The following is a 23,102-nucleotide window of genomic DNA, read 5'->3' as shown; positions in this document are numbered from 1 at the left end:
AGCAGGACATGCAGCTAGAGATTCAGGCAGGTACCTAATCACAGAAATGTAAAGGTGCTACATGTTAACCTATGTTGTTTGCATTGTACAGGACAGGTGGCTGTTCCCAACTGCTTATTCATTCGAACACCCAGAGTGCAGGGCTGGGCCTATCAGGCCTCGGGGCATGCCATCGGCTGAACTCAGCTTATGCCATTCTGTGTATGACATTCCCTAACCAGAGACCTGACTTAGAACATGTATGTGACCTAGTATGGAAAAAGATGCAAGATCCAAGGGTTTCCTGTGGACTTAAGGGGATGAAGTTTTCTTGATCTCAATAGAGAACCACTGCAAGGTACTCATTCTTTGGTTGTCGTGCATGAGGATGACCATGTGGTATTGCTTCAGCCAGTCTGCCACCAGTTGGGGACTCTACTGCTGAAGGATAAAGTCCACACAGATGAGAGCAGAACCAAAGAGAGAGAAACAGTTGGAGAAATTGACTTACATCTGTCCCAAATTTCTTCCTGTCTCTGGACTTTAAGGTACAGGAACCAATAAGCAGAGCAATATTCAAAATATGAAACAACCTGTATGCCATGATATACATATATGTATATATGTAATGTAAATAAAACAATGTATATCAGTCATAAAATCATTCTAATAACTTCCAAATTGTTTCTTGATTTTTAGGAAGTGTTGTCATGATCTTTTCTTTGATATGCTGCCTCTGACTAAATGATGCATCTGTTTAAGTTATACTTGACCAAAGAAACTTCTTCCAAAAATTCCCCATAAAATTATGTGACATAATCTAAATAGAGAAATGTAATTCATTATATTGAATCCTCTCCATGTTTCTGCCAAACTAACAAAAATTATATTCAAAACATGTCTAACTTATATACTCTGTAGTTTTTATATATTAAATGTCTATTACTAATTCATAAAAATTATTTATTGGAATATAATATTTAATTACTTAGCCTTGTTATATTGATTTTTATTAATCTTCAATCCATAAATAAACTTAATATTATTTGAAAAGAATTCAACTCAATAAATTGAAAGAACTTAGATGTGTTTTAAATATTTCACTTGTGATATCACTTTTATGTGATTTATCAATGAATGTTAGTCTTTTATTAGAATTATTTTGCTTCAAATGTTGTATCACATGCCTTTATTTCTATATCTTATTCTCTTTCCTAGTTTTCTTTAGTTTATATATTTAATAATTTTGTCATGCATTAAATTAATCAGACAGCTTTAATAAAACAACTTTTTTTCTTGTAAAACTAAACAAAGTAGCAAAAGATGTACTATTATTCAAACTCAGATCTCTGGGAAAAAAGTTCACTTTCCAAGTTCTTAATTATTCCCATTGCAAAATTTCTATTACAAGTGACTATTAGAAGCTTCTTAAAATTTCCAAACCACATTTGCTCTAGTGGCACAGGCTGCCAACAGAGATACAAATACCCTTCCAATTTTCAGGATGTCAATTCCCAGCAAGTTAGTAAGTCATTTAATTCTCTCTGCTGTGTATCTAATATATGATGATAAAGATAAAGTTCATCAAGAAAAGAATTTAATGATGTGTTATTTACATATTCTATTGCCTTACCCAGAAATAACTGAATGTGATAATGTACTGCCAAATTAAAACATCAGAAATTTTAATAAAAACTCCGCTTAAACTCCAAATTTTCTCCTTCATATTACATTGATACAACCACGTGAAAATATATCATGCATATTTTCATGCAGATGTTTTTCATTTAAGTTATTTTTCTTGAGCACCAACAATAAAGATTGATAAGTTATTCCAGATGATATTCCTTCTAATTCCATAATCAATGAAAACCACAAAATTATCCTGTCTTTAACTTTACTAAGTTAATCATTAATCACTTTTATGTGAAACAACTGAAGCCTCATCAATGATAATTGAAATTCTCCAGTCTTGTGCATATTTTTCAAACAATGTGGCAAAGTTCCAAGTATGTTTCCAAAAGTAATTACATGTTTCCTCACAAGTGGAGCCATAAATCTGGATTACAAAAATATGCACATATTAGTATTATTATTTGTGAAATGCTATTAATATTTTATAACTAGACATGTTTGAATATTTTTAATACAAAATAGATAAAGTTCTGATGATACTTTCTAAATGATTTTAATTTACTTTATTGATACTCTTTGAAAAAAATACTTTTGGCAGTTTATATTATTTCAAATGTTTTATTATGTGATGCTTAATGTGAAATTATATGAAACTGAACTGATGATTGAGTAATGATTTACCCCTTTGATGTTTGCAAATTTTCTCCATTTGAACCATGAGCTTTAATAAAACATGATTAACATTCTGATGAAATACATGTGTTTAGCACTTTCAACCTTATTGGCAGAAAATTCAGCTTTTTTTTAACATTTTTATTGGAGTATAATTGCTTTACAATGGTGTGTTAGTTTCTGCTTTATAACAAAGTGAATCAGTTATATATATACATATATCCCCATATCTCTTCCCTCTTGCATTTCCCTCCCTCCTGCCCTCCCTATCCCACCCTTCTGGCTGGTCACAAAGCACAGAGCTGATCTCCCTGTGCTATGCGACTGCTTCCCACTAGTTATCTATTTTACATTTGGGAGTGTATATATGTCCATATATACACTACCACTCTCTCACTTTGTCCCAGCTTACCCCTCCCCCTCCCTGGGTCCTCAAGTCCATTCTCTAGTAGGTCTGCCTTTTTATTCCCATCTTGCCCCTAGATTCGTCATGACCATTTTTTTTTTTTTACATTCCATATATATGTGTTAGCATACGGTATTTGTTTTTCTCTTTCTGACTTACTTCACTCTGTACGACAGACTCTAGGTCCATCCACCTCACTACAAATAACTCAATTTCATTTCTTTTTACGGCTGAGTAACATTCCATGGTATATATGTGCCACATCTTTTCTCCATTCATCTGTCAAGGGACACTTAGGTTGCTTCCATGTCCTGGCTATTGTAAATAGAGCTTCAATGAACATTGTGGTACATGACTCTTTCTGAATTATGGTTTTCTCAGGGTATATGCCCAGTGGGATTAATTTAGCATTTTTTAATACTCAGAAGCAATGATACGCTACTTATACATTTTGTTGAAATAATCAAGTTGCATTTTATTCAAGAAATACAAATGATTTGTTTTCTTTTGTATTAATTCTTGGACATTATCAAAATACATTCTGGACTCTTTTTATTTTTTCCCTAACATCAGAAGATGTCACAGGAGGCATCTTTTCTGTGTTCCTACAAATTTTAAAGATTCATGTTTATAACACCTGTTGCTACACAAACCCTCACCATCCCAACAGATTCTTACAGTAAGAGATACCTGTATTTCAAAGCAATAATGATTAATTAATTAAAAGACAGTGACAAGATGCTGATTCTCCTAAAACACAGAATACTTTTTAGAGAATGCACGCTACATGATACTGATCTATTTAGTAGTCAGAACTGCAAATGTTTTGGATCTCACTATAAGAAGAGAACTATTTACCAATCAATATTGTGAAATCAATAGATATTGTGACATCCTATGACAATTAACTTGGATTAACAAATTTGTTGCAGTTTGATTTTATCAATGGACTCACTACTTCACCATTCTCTGCATCTATGTGTTTTTGCCATGTAACTGTGTAGTGCCATCCCATTCTGTCTCTGGGCTCCACCAAGTGACTTGTTTAGGCAGTGTGATATTAGTAAGTGTGATGCAAGCAGAGGTTTGAAAGTATGTGTGTGATAGGCATGCGTTTGCTCCTCTGTCTTTACCATGAGAACAAACCGAGGCTAACCTTCTAGAGGATGGCCTATGCGTGGAACAGAGCTGAGTCACTCCAGATGTGCAAGCCAGGGACATCCCTGAGAGATGTGGTAAAGCCAGGCAACATCAGAAAGACCCCACCTGACACACAGTTGACAGCAGCCACATGAACATACCCAGCTGAGATCACAAGAGCAGATGAGATCATCTAAGTCTTAGAAAATCACAAGCTAAATGAATTATATTGTTGCACACCACTGAGCTTTTGTGGCCATAGATGGCAGGTGTAAGTTTTATAGCTAATTTCTATTTAATTAATTGTACTACTTATTGCCATTACTATTATAGTTTTTAGCAACCAATGAAAATATACTTTAAGTTTTAAAAATTAGTATAACTATCCTGGTGTGAATTAGCTAAATATCAGCCAAGCAGTGAGTCTCAGAATTTAGCACTGCTTGGGTGGGTTTTCTGTCACCTACAAAGACAACATAAATGATGGAATTTGTGCTTTTATCCTGGAAACAATGGGAAAGCACTGAGTGATGGCAAAACTTCAAAGTCCCACAACTATAATGGCCAATAATTTGTCTACATTTTCTGCACATCTGCTTCACCCAGAAGCCAATTTTCCAATTTGAATATAAATATCTTACCGTCTTGCTTTCTCTTCTGAGACAAGAAAGATCACATGACTTTTAACAGCTTAGTCATAATCACTGAGATCAACATCTAACAACATCATATGAGGCCAGTAGAAACTCCAGATAAAACTTAACTTTTATAAGTTTGATAGTTACTGAATTAAAAATATTGGAGGGGGCTTCCCTGGTGGCACAGTGGTTGAGAGTCTGCCTGCCGATGCAGGGGACATGGGTTCGTGCCCCGGCCTGGGAGGATCCCACATGCTGCGGAGTGGCTGGGCCCGTGAGCCATGGCCGCTGAGCCTGCGGATCCGGAGCCTGTGCTCCGCAACGGGAGAGGCCGCAGCAGTGAGAGGCCCACGTACCGCAAAAAAAAAAAAAAAAAAAAAAAAAAATATTGGAGGGAAGATGTTAGACCTTAAGAGACTTCAAAAAACTATTACCTAGTAAATTGAAAATCAACATCTGTTCTGCATTTCTACACCTTTTAAGAGGAAAGAAACCTGATAAATATTATCTCAATTTTAGGAAAATAATTTGGGAAACAATTCACTCTGAAATATGACTTGTTTTAATGAAATGATAGCTAACATGGTGACTTTATCATCAGAATGAGGAAAAATAGCTTTTAAAATGTTGCACTTAAAATTAAAACGACACCAATTATCTTTTATCCACTGGCAAATATTTACAATAATCATAAACCTAGCTGGAGAGGGTAGCAAATTGCTACAAAAGTTTTGGAAAACAATTTATCAATGTGAATTGCAAGGCTTAAAAATGTCCATTTTTTTGGTCCAAATATAGATTGTATACATTAGTTTTACTATGAAATAACCACCCCAAGATTTAGCTATGTAAAATGACAACCATTTATTAGCCTATTAACTGGATAGTTCTGGTCATGCTGGGCTCACTCTGTGCATATGCCTCAGTAGCCACTCAGGGAAGCATCTCTGCTTCTGCAATTGACTGACAATTGGCTGGAGCAACAGCGGCAAATGGGTTTCGTGTCTCTCATGGATGAGCAGCTCGGTTAATGGCAGCTAGGATTCGATGAATCAGAACATAAGCTGCAAGGCCTTTTAAGACCGAGGCTAGGAACAGGCATGATAGTCACTTCTGATGCATTTTATTGGCCAAAGCAAGTCACAAGTTCTGATTCAAGTAGTGGGGAACGGATTTCACTTCTTGATGGAAGAAGCTGTAAAATCACCCTGCAAAGGGGCAGGGGGTGAGGGAGGCATTGAGAATTGTGGCCAATTTTGCAAACTACCACATAGACTCTGACAATATCTTCTAAGCAATTATCAAAAATACAGGGACTAGGGGCACTCAATGTACAAAGATGGTTATAGAGGTAAAATGAGAGGAAACAGCATTTCCAATTCTTGAGGAAAATGATTATATACATTATGAAAAGATTATTTTGTGGAATAATATGCAGATAATATTAAAAATATAAGGCATGGATACTTGTAAATTTGAAAAACAAAGCAGAACTGAATGAGAGTAATGTGATTACAGTTACATCAAACACTGAGGGGAAATACATCAAACTGTGCACAGTAACGTGTTTAGGGAGTAAGCTTATAGGTTTTTAATTAGCTTATATTCCTGAATTTCATTATTCTCTACACTGAGCAAGTATAGCCTCCAGGATATTGGACACAAAGTGATCACATGATAATATCCCCTCCACTATTCTTTTAGAAGGTATTTTTAAGATGATACATGGAAAGTAACATCACACTTTTGAGTTGGGGAGGAATTTTTTTGATGTCTTCCCCAAGTAAGAAGTGACCCACATGATTCAGAACACCAAATCCATCATGAGACTGAAGGAATCAGAGAGAACACAGGTGAAGACATAGTGCTTTATGGGTAGGAAGGCAGAGAAGTTCATTAAACAAGAACCACAGCATTCATTGAACATGTAAGCAAGACCTCATTGCTATTAGCTGATGCTCCAAGTTCTACTTTGAAGAAGTACACAAGTAAAGATTAAGAAACTTTTGTCATCAGTAACTAGGGACCTGAAGCCAAAGCACTCATTCAGCTCAGCTCAGATTACATGAATTAGTAGCAGAGGAAGGATCAGAGGAACAGAAAAGTAAGCCTTTAGCTACTCCAGCTAAGAGTTATAAAGCTACATAGTGAGAATGATAATAATTCTTTATATATGCTTCATAACTTGTTGAATACGAATATATATATAAATAGTATATAGAGTCCATAATCACAGTCACATTCAATAAGTTATGAACTTCAGAGAACAAAAAGTGTTCCTACCCTAGTAGAGCTGTAACTTTGCTACCATGTGCCCATTACAGTGCATTGTTGGACTCTGAGCAAGACTTTTTCTTCCCTAAACTACATGCTCTGTACATGTTTAGGATGATGGTCTTACAAGATTCCTTGTAGCATCAAACTTCTATGATTTGATGATTCTGCGTTGAATGGTGGCTCACTAAATATTGGGTCCTATAGAGACATCTCATTTACTGTTTGGCTTACTTACATTAAGTTCTAGGATATAAAGAGGTAAGCACCTCTTCCTAGGGAATTTTGTCTCATTCTGACAGGAGTTGTCAAGTGCTTTTAGGTAGTTCTAGAAACAGGTAAACATAACATTAGGCTCTAGGCCAGAATTAATTTAATTTAATCATTACATAATGCTGCCTTTGTAGTGAGTTCTCCCTCATTGATTTCCCCTTAGGTCCCTGGACCAGAAACTGACAGCTCCTACTTTGCAACTGGACAGGTATTTTTTAACAAATGGCATTGATCTTGATGCTTTGCAATTCCAGATAACTACAGTTATTGTGACAAACTAATCCATCCTAATCTTTAACCTTTCCAACAGTGTGACATAAATAGTTAAGAACATTAGAATCATACCGGTTTGTGGTATTTTGTTATGGCAACGATAGGAAGCTAATACACATAGTAAAAGTCATAATATAGTTGTGGGTTACTGAAGTGCATATATATCCTCTATCTTTCTGCCTATATTTTCTGTTTAGGTCTTTGGAATGGACTGGGCCAAATTTTGAAATCACATAGAGTAATATTTCCTCCTGAGGCAATGTATTAGAAAGGGTTGTCTATATTTTATTACCCTGAATGTATTTTATTTATGGGAAAAAACACTTAAGGAAGAAAGACAGAAAAATAATAAAACTCTTTAGAATTCAGAGAGACACAAAACAAACTAAAAATCTTCTCAGGAAATGAAAATAGCTAAGAGCAACAAGACTTAAAATATACGTCATGATGGACAAAGGAGATATTGTAAAATGAAAAAAATAAAACAAGCAAACAAGAGAAAGGAGGACACTGTTTCCATTTCTGCTTTATGTTTTGATCATATCCAGTCTTATAATAATTCATTTTTTATCAGACTTTTAAAAATAGACATATTTTATCAAATACATGAACACCTTTAGTCGTTGAACATTTTTAAAGGTTTTTACATAGTTAACTTGATAAATTACACTATTTCTAAATGAAAATTTGGCCAATTCATTTTTATGCTACTTGAAATAAAGAAGATTGAAATATTGACCTTTTCTTACTGCAACAATGTTAGTGATTGTTTTTTTATGTTCCAAGGAGGAATTTTTTGTTTGCTATGAAATTTTTTGTTTACTTAAGAAGAAAACTAATGTAATTTTTTTTTTAAAAAAAGTGTTTAGAAGAACACCAAATCTCAAGTTTATCAATTAGGTAAAGAACAAAATCTGAATAGGAAAAAAAAATAATGTTAAATAATTTATTTGGTAAATTTTAGCAATCACGCTGTCCAAGTAGTTATACAGGACTTATATGATAGAAGAGGAAAACCATATTTTGATAATACAGTAGAAATAGAACAAAAGCATTTATAGAAGTTTAAATTAAATTTCTGATCTTTCCCACAAAATATCTAATTCAAAACCCTACATATTTTAGAACACAACTATTTTTCTCATCCAAACTCCATTTTTTCATTTTACAGATTCTTCTTGCAGGCCTTAAGTCAGTATATTAGGTTCCCAAATAGCCTCTAAAATCAGTACAAGCAGCACTAGAATGCTGGATTCTATTTAGTCTTTAAAACATATTGTGCCTTCTTTCTTTTAATAGCAACCTACAAAAATTTTGATTCTTAGTTAATATGACTACATGTAAATTAAGGTATGATCATACAATTCAAGTTAACAGTTTATACTTCTTATATATTTCATAGATCACAGCATAAATACATTTTCTTTGTCATATAATCAATTCACAACTAAAAGTATATGTTGGCATTACTATTTGTAAGCCAGAGAGTATGGTTATCTTTAGTAAAAATATTCTTAAATGTTTTATCAGAAGTCAAAAATTCAACATAGCTTATAATGGAAATTTTAATTTGCAGTCTTCATTGGAATACTGAAACACTGTTTTCTATTTAATTTCTGTACAAACCAGATTTTCTTACTTTATGTATGTTTACATCAGGCACAGATGAAGGAAAGAATATGTGAAAGAGAAGGAAAAGAACAAAGGTGAGAGGAGGGTCTGATCACTGAAAATCTTTGACACCATACAAAATGCATGGGAGTTTGATTTTGTAGGCATTGGGAAGCCATTGAAGGGTTTTAAGTAGTGGACTAGCTTGATATATTTATAGTCTAGTAAACTCACTCTAGAAGCAATAAAGATGGTAGAATAAAGAAGAATGACCCTCAAATCAGGAAAAAAGTTACGCAAGGTATGAGGAAGTTTTAAACTATGATAGTGGTAAGTAAATAATATGATTACGGATCCACTCTGGGAGTTAAGAGTAAGAAGTAGACAGTCACTCTTTCCAACGTAATGGCTAATTGGAAATGCTGACATAAGAAATACAAAAGTCAGAAGTGGTGTCAGGATGAGAGGTGGAGACAGAGTTCAATTTGGCAAGACAGGACTGCCTGTGTCTGTAAGTAGCCAGCTAGAAGTGTCCTGTAATTTGAAACTTAGCAGTGTAGAAGTTGAAGATGGAAACCTAGATTTCGTGATTACAGCTGATGAAAGAAGGATGTTGGTTAGGACAGTTGTATAATTGCGAACATATCTAAAACAATAGCCTGAATAACAGAAATCCTTGGAGAGTGGAGAAAAAAAGAAAGAGAGAATCCAACAGAAGAGTCTGTGAAGAAATAGCTAGAAAGGTTAGAAGAGAAACAGGGCAGAGTAACATTTTTGAAGCCAAGGAAAAAGGAAGGGTCTAGAGGAGAAGAGTGGCCCATACCACCAAATACAGAGAGGTCAGACATGATGAGGACTTAACAGAATTCAATGAACCAATTCTCCATGTTTTAATATCATAATGGCTTCTGATACATTAAGTATCTTGACAGTTATTCAGACAGAAATATTTTTATTTCTGTTTCAAAGAATAGTAGACAGCATTTTAATCCCAATGTTAAGTCCATTTTGACTAATCATTATGTTCTTTTTCTCCAGCTTTCTGACAATCTTTAGCAGAAACAGAGGTCCTGGACACTTTTTTAGTATGCATACACAAAATAAAAACAAATATAAACAAATACGTTTGTTTATATATAAACAAAATATTTACCTTCCACTTATTAGGCATTCACAGAATATCCAAATGTGCATTATGGCCTTGCTAATCTTTCGGTTTTGCTTCACTAATTACAGATGCTTACCAGAGTGTCAGCAATGAGTGAAAGCTACAGGACAACTGTAGTGAAGCCTTCCATGGGCTTTCTGAGACTCCTGGAGGCAAACTGACATGGAAAGTAAAGTGATCATTCTTATACTGGGAATTAAAAACAGAAACCCAGCAGTAAGGGCAGGGGCAGGAAGAGAGGACATAGAGAAACAGGTCACCAAGGCCATGCTAGTCAGAGGAGAGAGGGACAGAAATGTCAGGTAGAGAAACCATTGAGGCCCAGGGTAAGCTGGAGAAGGAGCCAGAATGCCTGATCTACTCCTGAGAAGATTCCATTTCCGGGCCTTAAAAATTCGTATAAGAGTTTCACTTTTATTTTTACGTAACTTGAATGAATCTGTTCCTTGCAACCAAACCTTAAAGATAAAAGCTATCATGAAAGTTGACAGGTAGGGAAGAGAAGTGTCAGCTCAGGAAAGAGAAAGCGAACAAGTGAACAAACAAACAATAGAGGAAAGCGTTCTGGAGAAGGTAATATTCAAACTAAGCTGGTCCACCTGACAAATTGGTTGTGCCAATATGTCTGTCTTTCAGATCAGAGTTGGAGAGTCTTGAGGTCAGGCCTATGGTCTCCAATGAACAGTATGTTGCATTCATGAGCTCGATAAATATCTCTACATTGAATAGAGAATATGGAAGCATGAGAAATTGGCACAGAAATTTCACTTCAGAACACCTCAATATAAAAATAAGTAGTTTGATTATAAAGACAATTTAAGAAACTGCTAACAAAGATGTCTCCCCATATTTCTTTAGTTCTGGGATTAAAAAAACATTTTTATATAAGTGCCCCAACATCTATCTGAATGTTGCTGTAACCAACATTTTATTCCACTGAAGACCAAAGGAATAAAAATGGCCACCAAACCTTTTTAAACATGTATTTTATTAATGTTGCATTCTTGTATCCCAGATGTTAAGATCAACCCGGTAAGTGTGAAACCTTCAGTCTCACTAAACCAAATTAATTTTTGAATTCCATGTTTCTTGTAAGCTCATATGCAACTACTAAACAGATTTCAAAAGCTAAGCAAAATAACTTCCTATACAGGAATACTTATAGTGGTAATATTTCAAGTTCCTGACTGGTAGTGGTGTCACTATTGAGAGAAATGAGAATATCTCACAAAGGATTCTAAATATATTGTGTCACATTCAATGCACAGAAGTGTCTCACTCTTCCTCATGATTCCTTAGCCAACAACCTCATCCCCAGATATCATGGCATAAGGGAGAAGTGGTGTTGGCTCAATTTAGATTTGATTTATGTGCTGCACCTTCAGGAACAGACAAACCTGAATAATAAACAGCATATGTTGGACTTAACCAAGCATGTGGATTCTGTCATATTAAAAGCAAATGTTCAAGTAACAAAATTAATATTAATGTGTTTTGCAAAATCAAAGTCAGGAGCTACTTTTGGAGGAGCTGAATAATTACAGACCCTACTGTAGGGCAAATCTCATTTATTTCACATAATAAAAAAGAACTGGTGGTCTCCAGTATTGAATCCCACAGGTCTAATACTCAAAACTAAGTTTTATATTCTTCATATAGAAAGTTTCTCTGTGAGAAAAATGTTTTATAAAAATGGCAATTATAGTCTTTGACAAGAAAAATAGAATTGTATAGAAGATAACCACCACTGTTGCAAAATTCTCCCAAGTCATATTCACAGTTCTTCTGTGTTCTAGTTGCTCCACTTCAGTTTGGAATTCTCAACTGCAAAGATCATAATAAGCAGTAATAAGCCAGGAAAGAAATTCCCTTTAAGGACAAGGGACAGGGCAATTGATTTCAATTTTGCCCAAACCTTTGCACTGGAGACGCCCTTATAATTACTTAAAACTCCTACAATTTAACACTGAATGTTTAAAAATTATTCTATAGGTATCCCAGGAGGCTAGTTTTCCTGAAATCTCATATTCTGATCCCAATTTTGATTTCTGGAATCACATTTACTCATATATTCATATACTATATACATACTTTTCCATATTTACTGCCCCTCTTCTTGGGTCTGTCTTTCTGTATCTCATTCTGTCCACTATGACAAACAACAGTTACCAAGGCTCCACTCTCCCCACAGATGGAACATGGAAGTCTGTTTTACTTTGAATTACACAACTCCTTCCTACATGGGCTTACATACAACCTGCATACAACCAAGTGTTCCATTGTCAATATTTCTCTGAAATAGTCAGAAATAAATCTGTCCATTTAATATTAATGTGCACTCTTATCTTTAAAAAATCAGAATGAAGTGCCTTGGGATTCTGTTGCTTTACCTAACTGAGAGTTTTTCAAACATATCCTGTGGCTTTCCCCATTATTAAACCACACAGACAAATCCCATCTCAGTGATTCAAAGTTCTGTATATCTGACCTCATGTAAGCACGAAGGGTTAAAAAAGAGGCAAACTGAGAAAGTACTGAAAGGCTTTTCTATGTTTAGTTGTTTGCAAAGAAACAAAAAGGAGGCCACTAGCCAAAAAGACCTTGTTGCTTTTAATCATTCCATAATACTGAACGATTTTTTTTAAAATGTGATTTGCTAAAGATTTTAAAAACCTGAAACATTGTCTGCTGCTGAGGTCCGGTATCAAAAGTCATTATTGAAAATGATGCTCCCCTCGTTTCTTAAAATAAATGATTGTTTTCTCAAATATTAAAAAAAGTGCTTTCTACAAAATAACTCATAGGAATAAAGAAAAGTATGGGGAAATAAAGATAACCTATGATCCTTTCCCCAGATATAACAGTTGTTAATTTTTTTTATTTATATACTTTTATAATATGTATGTGTGCATGCATATATATCGTCAAAAGATAGACTGAGGGCATATTAAAATTTTTATTTGAGGAAAAATTGATTCGAATTGGGCAGCATCCAATCTAGCAGATAAGAAAGGAGCTCTGAGGACCTGTAAAAAATGAAAGACAGAAGTGCACGGGAACAAGGAAGTTATACCAGGCAAAAAAGCAGGTTGGTTATTGCAAAGTTCCTTTCCTTTGCAGGATGGCAGGAGTCTATCAGGCAGATGACCTAACTAGTACTGATTAAGTGATTCCTGATCACCTGGTTTAAGATTTCATTTCTAGGAGAGCCAAAACTATAGTTAAGTCTCAGTTTGGTGATGTGGGGCTTAGCATACACAACTCCGTTTGGGGCCTGTTGTATGTCTGTTACAGAAAAAGGATCATATGGTTGCATAACCAGCCTTTTACACTTGTCAACAAATATATCATGAGACTCTTTCACCACTAATAAGTGCATTTGTACACTATTCCATTGTATGCCTGTTGCACAATTTTTAAATTGGCAATTAAGACGTTTTTAATTTTTCCCTATTGAAGACAGTGTCTTAATGACTATAATTGAAAATATATCTTGGTACAAAAATCTCAAGGTTTCCTTAGGATATATTTTTAGAAATAAAGTTGCTGAGTCAAACAGCAAGTGTCTTTTAAAATCTGAATGTTTCCAGGTGCCTTCCAAACTGCAGTAAGTAGATGGATGTGCTCCCTTGCCCTATCTCTCATTAGTTTTTCATACAGGCAACAAATATTGCATGCTTCCTATGTCCTGGGACATGTACTAGGTGCAAGACAAGGATACATGGAAGGAATAAAACATGGTTCCAGCCAAGTTTTCCCAGAGTTCATAGCTTAGTAATAGGATATACACAAAATTTAAATGCAATGTTATAAATGACAGAGTTTGAGCAATATGTATAATCCTACTTAATCAAGGAGGATAAATAATATTCATTAAACATGAGTTAGGTGCTTTCACCTACTACCTCATCTTCTACTACAAACCTTATAAAAGATGGGTCTTATTATCTTCATTCTACATAGGAAAAATCTAAGACCTAGAGAATTTAAGCAACTTTTACTGGCTTAGCTGCTCTAGTCTCAGCTCCATAACCCTCTAGGTTTGTGATCCTGGACAAGTGAGGTTTTCTAAGACTCAGTTTTCTTATCTGCAACATGAGGATAAAATGAAGTTCAGGACTGTAAAGGACTGAATTAAATGTGAATTCTTGGAATGCATGTAGCACAGTGCTTAGCACATAGCAAGCGCTCGAGAAACATTATTACCCTAATATCACCACTGCCTCTACTAATATCTCTATCGAAGAGCAGCTCTGCTCATAATCCTTTCCTTAATCAAAAGATTTCTTCAATGTTCAACCTAAATCTTCTCAATGCCCTTTAGTGACATCTGGCAACATAAACTCCTTTAAGTAATTGAAGTATCTCTAAGATTGTCTTCCTGTTTATTATTTACTGATTCTTTAGTTATTTTTATGAAAACTCTGCTATCTCTTAAGGATGTAACACAATCCTGCACTAGGTTTTGAGCATCTGAAGAAGTTATTATAAATTCAGTTTCTAAAACAATTTAAAATACATTTTTTAAAATGTTTTGGCAGCGGGAGCAATTAACTCATGGCATTATCTAAGGGCAGGAAGAACAGACTGCAGGTGATTCAAGTAAGTTACAGGTGTAGAGTTTTGAGGTAAGAAAACATCTTTTAGCTACTTCAATTTTAGAATTTCTCATTTATGTAAAATACATAAAAATTCATAAGTGATATGTTCTGAGCCTCTCAAGTAATCGATTAAACCAGATCATTTTTCCATTAATTGTTCCAGAAATTGCTTATAGTCCAAGGCATAGCTGGCATTTGTTTCTCTTATTTTCATTTTCATAGTGTTTCTACACTTTTGCTTATTTTTGTTAGAAAAATTTGGTTGAGAGAGAGAAGTTTTAATTTGTCTTTATGCTTCCAATATTCATATTAATCAGTTAACTCTATTAACTGATTTGGGGTTTGGAGCATGGGTAAAATAGCCCTCAAAGTCAAACTATTTCAAGCATTTCACCAAAAACATAGAGATGTTCCTCATTAAACATGGAAAGATGCAGATAAATTATCTGCCTAAAAATGCTCAAGCAGCAATGATGAATTTAAAAAGGTTAATATTAATATCTTGAAAATTTACTATTCTAAGCATCTGCCTGCCTTACTCTTTGTCTCTTACCTAAAATTAGCTCCACGGGATATTTCTTTAGTAGGCTCACTAATTGCTGTTATCAGTTGCTTTAATTTCAAGTTTTAGGGTGAAACGGATTTGTGGAATATTTGTCCCAAATTCCAATATAATTTTGCTTTTGTTTTCAATGACTTAAAAACTGTGGATCACTAAGCTTTAATGATTACTATAGCAAAGAAATTCATTTAAATCATCTCAACAAAGAATTACTCTTAATGCAATATTATTACATTGAGAATTTGTGGGATGCCATGAAAAGGAAAGAAGCATTCTACCATACTAGGAAATATATACAAATCACTTCCAATTAATGTAATTCATGTAATAAAAAATAATATTGCTTTCATTTGTTACAAAAATCTTTATTAGCATGAATATTGGATTTATAAAGCCATTAATAAATTCAGATTTCTAAACAGCAATACAAACTTACTCCCAAAAATGAAATACTCACTTTTCTGTTTCCTGCGTGAAGTACACTTTAGAAACCCTCTCTGACCAAAAGAGAACCATATTATCTAATTGTAGTGAACATTTTTTCCCCTAGAAATGGAACATCAACCTTGCAAATGCAGTGTCAATGAATTTACTATTGCATGAGTTTGAAGGCCAGAGAGCTTCAACTGAATGGAAAAAAAGAAAGATTTATTTTCTCTAAGTGTCAATGACTTCAAAGTCAGACTCATTTCCAGTCCTCTAAGACATAAAATGCAGTACTTATGTCAAGTGAATTTTCTAGTGGGTTATTTATTTCCATCTGTCTTATATTTGTGGGCAGGTCAAGCACAAGATCTGAGCCTACTACAGAGAGATGAAAGACTACTCTAAAGAAAGAGTTGAGTTTAAACAAGAAAATAAGAGTCAACATTAGCAAATTAAACTGAAAAGCTTGGGGAATGTCTATCATACAGGCAATTTCATGTGCAAATTTTAATTTGCAAGTATGGAAATTTGACCATCTCCACTATATACAATATAGTTAGAAATGATCATTTATGTAAACAAAAATGATGTGTGTGTATTTCCTAAGTAGCACAGTTCAATTTTATCTGTTGAAATTTTCTTTGTTCCTATAAAACTAAGTTTCAGTTTCCCAACTTCTCTTTCAGTGAACTCTATCCATTTTTAGCACTCTTATTTACCTTTCCTATGAAACTTCATTTCTCATTAAACTTTATGCCAATAATTAAGCAGAAAAATAAATATTCTCGTGGTGTGGTGTGTTGGATAGAGGTTCTTGACTCATCATCACACATTAAACCTGTGCCTAATTTATGCTGGTGTTAACTGCAGATTTAAACCTGTGCCTAATTTATGCTGGTGTTAACTGCAGATTTATGTCCTTTGAACATTTTAAATAGTGAATGCTTTATTTCTCTAATGCAAACACTGTTGTTTGTTCAGATCCTTTAAAAATATCTGAGTTACTCTGATGTCTCTAGGTAAAAATAAATTAACTTAGAAAATGAGACCAGCCTAATTAAATCAGGTGTTATGTAGCTTTCTACCTGCTCATCATTATAGATAAAAACCAATATTGTTTACTGAAAAGAAAATACATACAACTTTAATCAGTCTTTTGAGATGGTTAAAATATTAAAAATGTGATGTGTTTAAAATCAGATAATTTACCTCTCATGATTTAGGAACAATTGTTAGGGCATGAGATACAGTTTTAGGGGATCAGAATTTGCAAACAGGAGCTTTCAGCTTTCTCCTAGCTTAAGCTATATCAAACAGTCTTTATTGTGAGCAGCTTTGGTTTCTTATTTAAGTGGTCTACTCCAATGTTTACTGAAAAAATCCCAGGTGAGCTTTTCCAAACAGAAAACGTTTTATAAAATTCATCTTAAAAAAAATCATTAACTCCAAATCTCACTGGCTTAGCAGAACAGTATATGTCACTTCTTACCCTAATATATATCTGACTTGGATTAACAGAGGTTTCTCCCCTGCAAGTGTTTTGAGGGACCTGGGCTGACAGAGACTTCAGTATCTGGTGATGCTGCATCTTGTGATGCTTCGGCATTGGCCACAGCAAAGGAAGAGAGAGCTTAGAAAACCCAAAGCTGCTCATAAGAGAAGTAATTCATTTCTGTTCACAGTTCACTGGCAAGCTATGGCCCCAACATAAACTTCAAGGGATATTAGGAAATTTTCAAGCAAAGGGAAAAGAGTCAACTATGGCAAAGACTAGTAATCTCATCACTTTCTATTCTCTAAATATTCAGTTCCTTCTTCTTCCCACACATAACACATACTCAGCAACTCAAATGGAGAGAGCCTGAATCTCATTCACACACACACACACACACACACACACACACACACACACACACTCGCTCTTTCTCTCTCATTCTCAATAAACAAAGGAGTGACAGGACCAGGATAATTACAATAACACACTCACTTTTAGAAAGAAGACAATCAGACATAATCAGCAGCCCGTATAAATCCTGAAGTCCTGCTGAGACACTCATGGGAGGCTCCCTACCTGCGTGTGCCTTCAGTAGCCACCCTATGGCAGTTCCTTTTTTTTCCCATTCCCTTCTTTGACTGTATCTGGAAATAAGTCTCAGGGCTGCACAGCTTCTTCAGGCTCCTTCTTGTTCACAGAAGGTTGTGAGCACAAAGGCCATTTTCAGCTTCTACAGTCAAAGGTCCCTTCAGTCCAGGCCTGTGGTTTCTTTGGCAGTACATTTCTCTCAAATACTTAAGAGGCTTCTTCTCTATTTGTTTCCAGTCAGCTCCACATGCCAGTAACCACACCCACACTTTCAAATACCTAGTTCTCAAATCTCCAGTAGCTCTTTGTTTTCTCAACCTCCTGTCTTTTTCTCTCAATTTGATAGTGGCTAACTGAAGCTTATCTGTAATAACAGGTGAGAAGACCTGATTTTTAAAACTTTCTCTGCCTTAAGTACTATAATCAACTGAAAGGTCTTGTTGAATGTTTGTTACTTAAAGCCTCTGTAAAATTCCTTTGAGTGTAGTTTGGGTCTAGAAGCAGTTGGCTTTTCCAATACTAAGGGAATCCATATTTCTAGACCCTCATTATATCTTCATTTCTGCTTGCGAACCAGCTAATTCTTTTCTGAGTTCATCTTTATTTTTGTGATACCCTGTCAAGCATAGCCAATGGCAGTTAGCATATACTGTTATGGTTCTGTTTTCTACATCTTACCTAGGAGCTAACAGTTACCTAGGCGTATGATCTGCCTTCCAAGTTCTGACATGCAAGAGTTTCACCAAATGTTTCACTGCTACATAACATTCATTTTCTTCTTTGTCTCCTCTGGGATCATTTTTCTTACTGTCCACTGCGGGTCCACAAGTACATATCAATTGTTTTATTATAGTAGAGCCCTCTTTCCTAAAGCTAATTTCTGTGTTAGTGAGTAAAGATAAGGTAAAACTGTGTGTTAATTTGTGGTAGCAAATTAACCACAGAATCTAAGTATCTTATCATAACACAGGTTAATTTCTTATTCATGTGAAATGTACACGTTTCAAGGGAACTCCTCTATATAGTCACTCAGGGAACCAGGCTATCAGTGGTGCCACTGTTTTTTAGCTGGCCATCTCAATCCATGGCTGTCAAGGTTGCCAGGTCAAAAGGAACTTACAATCACACTTAAACGTCTCAGACTTTAAGTGACATGTGTCACTTCTTCTCACAACCATAGTCCACAGTTAGACATATGACCCTGCCCTAATGACAAGACAGACTCAGGAGTCTTTAAGTGTGCTTAGGAAGGAGAGGATAACTGAATATTGTACAGACTAGTTATGTCTATCTTCCTCTACTTTTAATGTTCAGATAAACATGGAAATATAGATAAGTCACAGTAATGTTATTTGATCACTGTAATGGAGAAACATTTGTTGAAAAAAATAATTGGATCATATAAGTGTAAATAGGAAGCAGGAATTTGATCCATTTCTTCAATTTGGAAAACACCTGTTGACTAATAAGCTATACAAGAAAGCTACATGACAATATAATTAGCTCTTAATTTTTAAAAAAATGTCCCTCAGAACTAATGGTACCACATGGAAAACAAATGTTTGAATAAAGCTAAGTCACTAGCAAGAAACAGTTAAGAAGTGGGACAGGAAATACGAAGGAAAAGAGATGAATAAAAAGGAGAAAAGTAAGAGTAAAGCCACATAAAAACATCCAGCAAAGATTTAAAATGCTGTAGAACATAAGGTATTATTTTTAAAAAAGATAATAAGTAAAGAGTCCATATAAAGCATTTACTTACAGCTTCAAAGCTTTATCATAGTTAGGACATCAAGGCTGAATAGAAATAGAAGTGTTCTAAATGATTCTCAGAAATGGATATTCCTTAACATCTAGGTCAAGAATGAGAGTTACAAACATTTTGGTGAGAAAGTGATGACCAAGATAATAAATTGGTCCATCCACCATTCATGGTAAAAAGGATGGTAATAGTCCTTCTAAGTCAAAGGACACTATATTATTCATCATTCCAGCACCCCAGGCTCAGGGTGTTTGAGAGAAAGAGGGAGTAGAGATGGAAACCATCAGGGCCTGATCAAGCAAGCAAAAGACATGAAATTAAATATTTGCAAGAAAAATTTCAAACAAAAGTAAAAATTCTTACATAAATAGCTCATTCACGTCAATTCAAAAAAATTAAAAAAAATTATCCCTCGAAAACATGACTAGGGACTCATAAACTCTTTCTGTAGAGTGTCAGAGATTACATATTTTAGCTCTTGATGGCCATACAATCCTATCATAACTACTTGTCCCTACTGTTGTAGCAAGAAAAAAAAATAGACAATATGATACAGAAATCAATGGGTCTGGTTGTGTCTCAATGAAACTTTATTTACAAAAATAACTACGGGCCTGTAGCCCATAGTTTGCCAACCTCTGCTCTAGGACAAAAGGGCAAAGAACAGTAACAAAAAATTTTAAATAGCTGGTCCCAAAAAGAGTAAATAAAACAACATTCAGGGCTTCCTTGGTGGCGCAGTGGTTGAGAATCTGCCTGCCGATGCAGGGGACGCGAGTTCGTGCCCCGGTCCAGGAGGATCCCACGTGCCGCGGAGCGGCTGGGCCCGTGAGCCATGGCCGCTGGGCCTGCGCATCCAGAGCCTGTGCTCCGCAACGGGAGAGGCCACAAAAAAAAACAAAAAAAACAAAAAAAAAACATTCAACCATATTAGTAATCAAAGAAATACAAAGGGAAACAATGAAATTCTATTTTTCCCTACAACATTATGAAATAAATACCATGATACATGGCTAGAAGGGGGAAAAGCATACTGGCATAAATTTGAGAAAATTTCTTAAGATGAAATGCATACATACAAATGTCGATAGATACATACATACATACATACATACATACATAGACACACATATTTTATATATATATATATATAGAGAGAGAGAGAGGGGGGGGGGGGAGAGAGAGAGAGAGAAAGAGGAAGAGAGAGAGAGAGATGAACCATAGAATTAGAACTAGCAAGTTTTACCAAGGATGTGTGGTGTTTGGTCTGAATTTTAAAACTCTTAGTCCAAAATCTATTTATAGATGAATCAGGAATGAAACTACTTCTGGGTAGCCATAATAATGATTTACTTAACATATATGCACTTTCCTAGCCCCATTATTTACCTGAATAATAAAAAATGGGAAAAGTCATATAAGCTCTTTATTGGTTACAGAATTTCTTAATGGCAACATGAGGTCTCCTACTCAATCTCCTTTTTATCACCTTCTTTCATCCCATGGATTGAACAACTTTCTGGAGAAATCATATTAAGCAATAGCCAGAAGCATGTACTTCTAGCCATAGGACTGTCCACCTGCTATGAGGGGTCCCAATATCCCCATCTGTCTATGGGTCCAACAATTCTTGCATAAAAATATTTCCCTAGCACCACTGAACTGTAAGTATAATAATTACAAAGTTTTGTGGGTGCAACAGAAATGAAGATTTCACTAACAAGTAAAATTTGTTTCCTGTACTCTCTCAACTATTATAAAAAATGGAAACACAGATTTATGAAGTCTTCTATCTAATAAATCCATTATTTTTCTTTTTGAAATTCTCTTTTTTTCTTCTCTGACCACAAGAGTAACCATGCCTCACTGTCAAATGTTACACAGAAAAAATTTAAAAGAAACAGCCACCCATGATGCCAGTAATGAGAGATAACTACAGTAGGTATTGTGAAGTATATTCTCCCCGATTTTTATATTCATATATATTGGTGTGTTTACCAAACCAAGATTTGCTAAACTATTTTTTTAAATTTTCTCTATTTTACTTAAGACAATATAAACAATTTAAATGCACATAAATAAAAATTAGCTCATTCACTTTTAACTACATTGCATTTTACTGGAAGTATGCACCATAATTATTTATGCAATCTTCTTCTGATGGAAATTTAGGTTGCAGAATTATTTTCCCTATCATATACTCTAATGTGAACATTTCAGTACACATATTTGAGTGCACTTGCACTATTATTTCCCTTAGGAAAATTCCTAGAAATGCAATTTTTCATGTTGAAGAGTATTTAAAATTATATTTTACATTATATTAACAAATTATGCTCTAGGGGAGATTGGATCAAGATGGCAGGGTAGAAGGACATGCACTCACTCCCTCTTGCAAGAGCATCAGAATCACAACTAACTGCTGAACAATCATTGACAGGAAGACACTGGAACTCACCAAAAAAGATATTCCACATAAAAAGACAAAGGAGAAGCCACAATGAGATGGTAAGAGGGGCGCAAGAACAATAAAATCAAATCCCATAACCAGTAGGTGGGTGACTCACAAACTGGAGAACAATTATACCACAGAAGTCCACCCACTGGACTGAAGGTTCTGAGCCCCATGTCAGGCTTCCCAACCTGAAGGTCCAGCAACAGGATGGGGAGTGCCCAGAGAGAATCATTTGAAGGCTAGTGAGATTTGATTGCAGGACTTTGACAGAACTGGGGGAAACAGAGACTCCACTCCTGGAGGGCACACACAAAGTAGTGTGCGCATCAGGACCCAAGGGAAGGAGCAGTGACCCCAAGAGATTGAACCAGACCTACCTGCTAGTATTGGAGGGTCTCCTGCAGAGACAGAGGATGGCTGTGGCTCACCGTGGGGACAAGGACACTGGCAGTAGAAGTTCTGGGAAGTACTTCTTGGCATGAGCACTTCCAGAGTCTACCATTATCCCCACCAAAGAGCATGTAGCCTCCAGTGTTGGGTCACCTTAGGCCAAACAACCAACAGGGAGGGAACTCAGCCCCACCCACCAGCAGACAAGTGGATTAAAGTTTTACTGAGCTCTGCCCACCAGAGCAACACCCAGCTCTACCAACCACCAGTACCTCCCATCAGGAAGCTTGCAGAACACTCTTAGATAGCCTCATCCATGAGAGGGTGGACAGCAGAAGCAAGAAGAATTACAATCCTGCAGCCTGTGGAATGAAAACATTCACAGAAAGACAGACAAAATGAAAAGACAGAGGACTATGTACCAGATGAAGGAACAAGATAAAACCCCAGAAAAACAACTAAATGAAGTGGAGATAAGCAACCTTCCAGAAAAGAATTCAGAATAAAGATAGTGAAGATGATGCAGGACCTCGGAGAAAGAATGGAGACAAAGACGGAGATGATGCAAGAAATGTTTAACAAAGACCTAGAAGAATTAAAGAACAAACAACTAGAAGAATTAAGGAACAAACAAACAGAGATGAACAATACAATGACTGAATTGAAAAGTACACTAGAAGGAATCAATAGCAGAATAACTGAGGCAGAAGAACGGACAAGTGACCTGGAAGGCAGAATGATGGAATACACAGCC

General features: G+C 35.4%; 1 long non-coding RNA gene across 3 annotated transcripts in view; it reads right to left on the bottom strand.

Moving 5' to 3' along the window:
* The window catches only part of LOC307186261, a 572,345-nt gene that overhangs the window by 529,337 nt on the left and 19,906 nt on the right, over positions 1-23,102 (bottom strand). The window contains exon 1 of one of the 3 annotated variants that reach the window (XR_013828293.1): positions 17,730-17,869. The exons of the other annotated variants lie outside the window; for them this stretch is intronic. This is a non-coding gene — a long non-coding RNA (uncharacterized lncRNA). Of the gene's footprint in view, positions 1-17,729; positions 17,870-23,102 lie in introns of those variants that run through there. 3 annotated transcript variants of the gene reach the window in all.

The sequence above is a fragment of the Stenella coeruleoalba genome (assembly GCF_951394435.1).
Source record: "Stenella coeruleoalba genome assembly, chromosome: 5".
NCBI lineage: Eukaryota > Metazoa > Chordata > Mammalia > Artiodactyla > Delphinidae > Stenella > Stenella coeruleoalba.
This window is presented reverse-complemented; position numbering and strand designations above follow the sequence as displayed.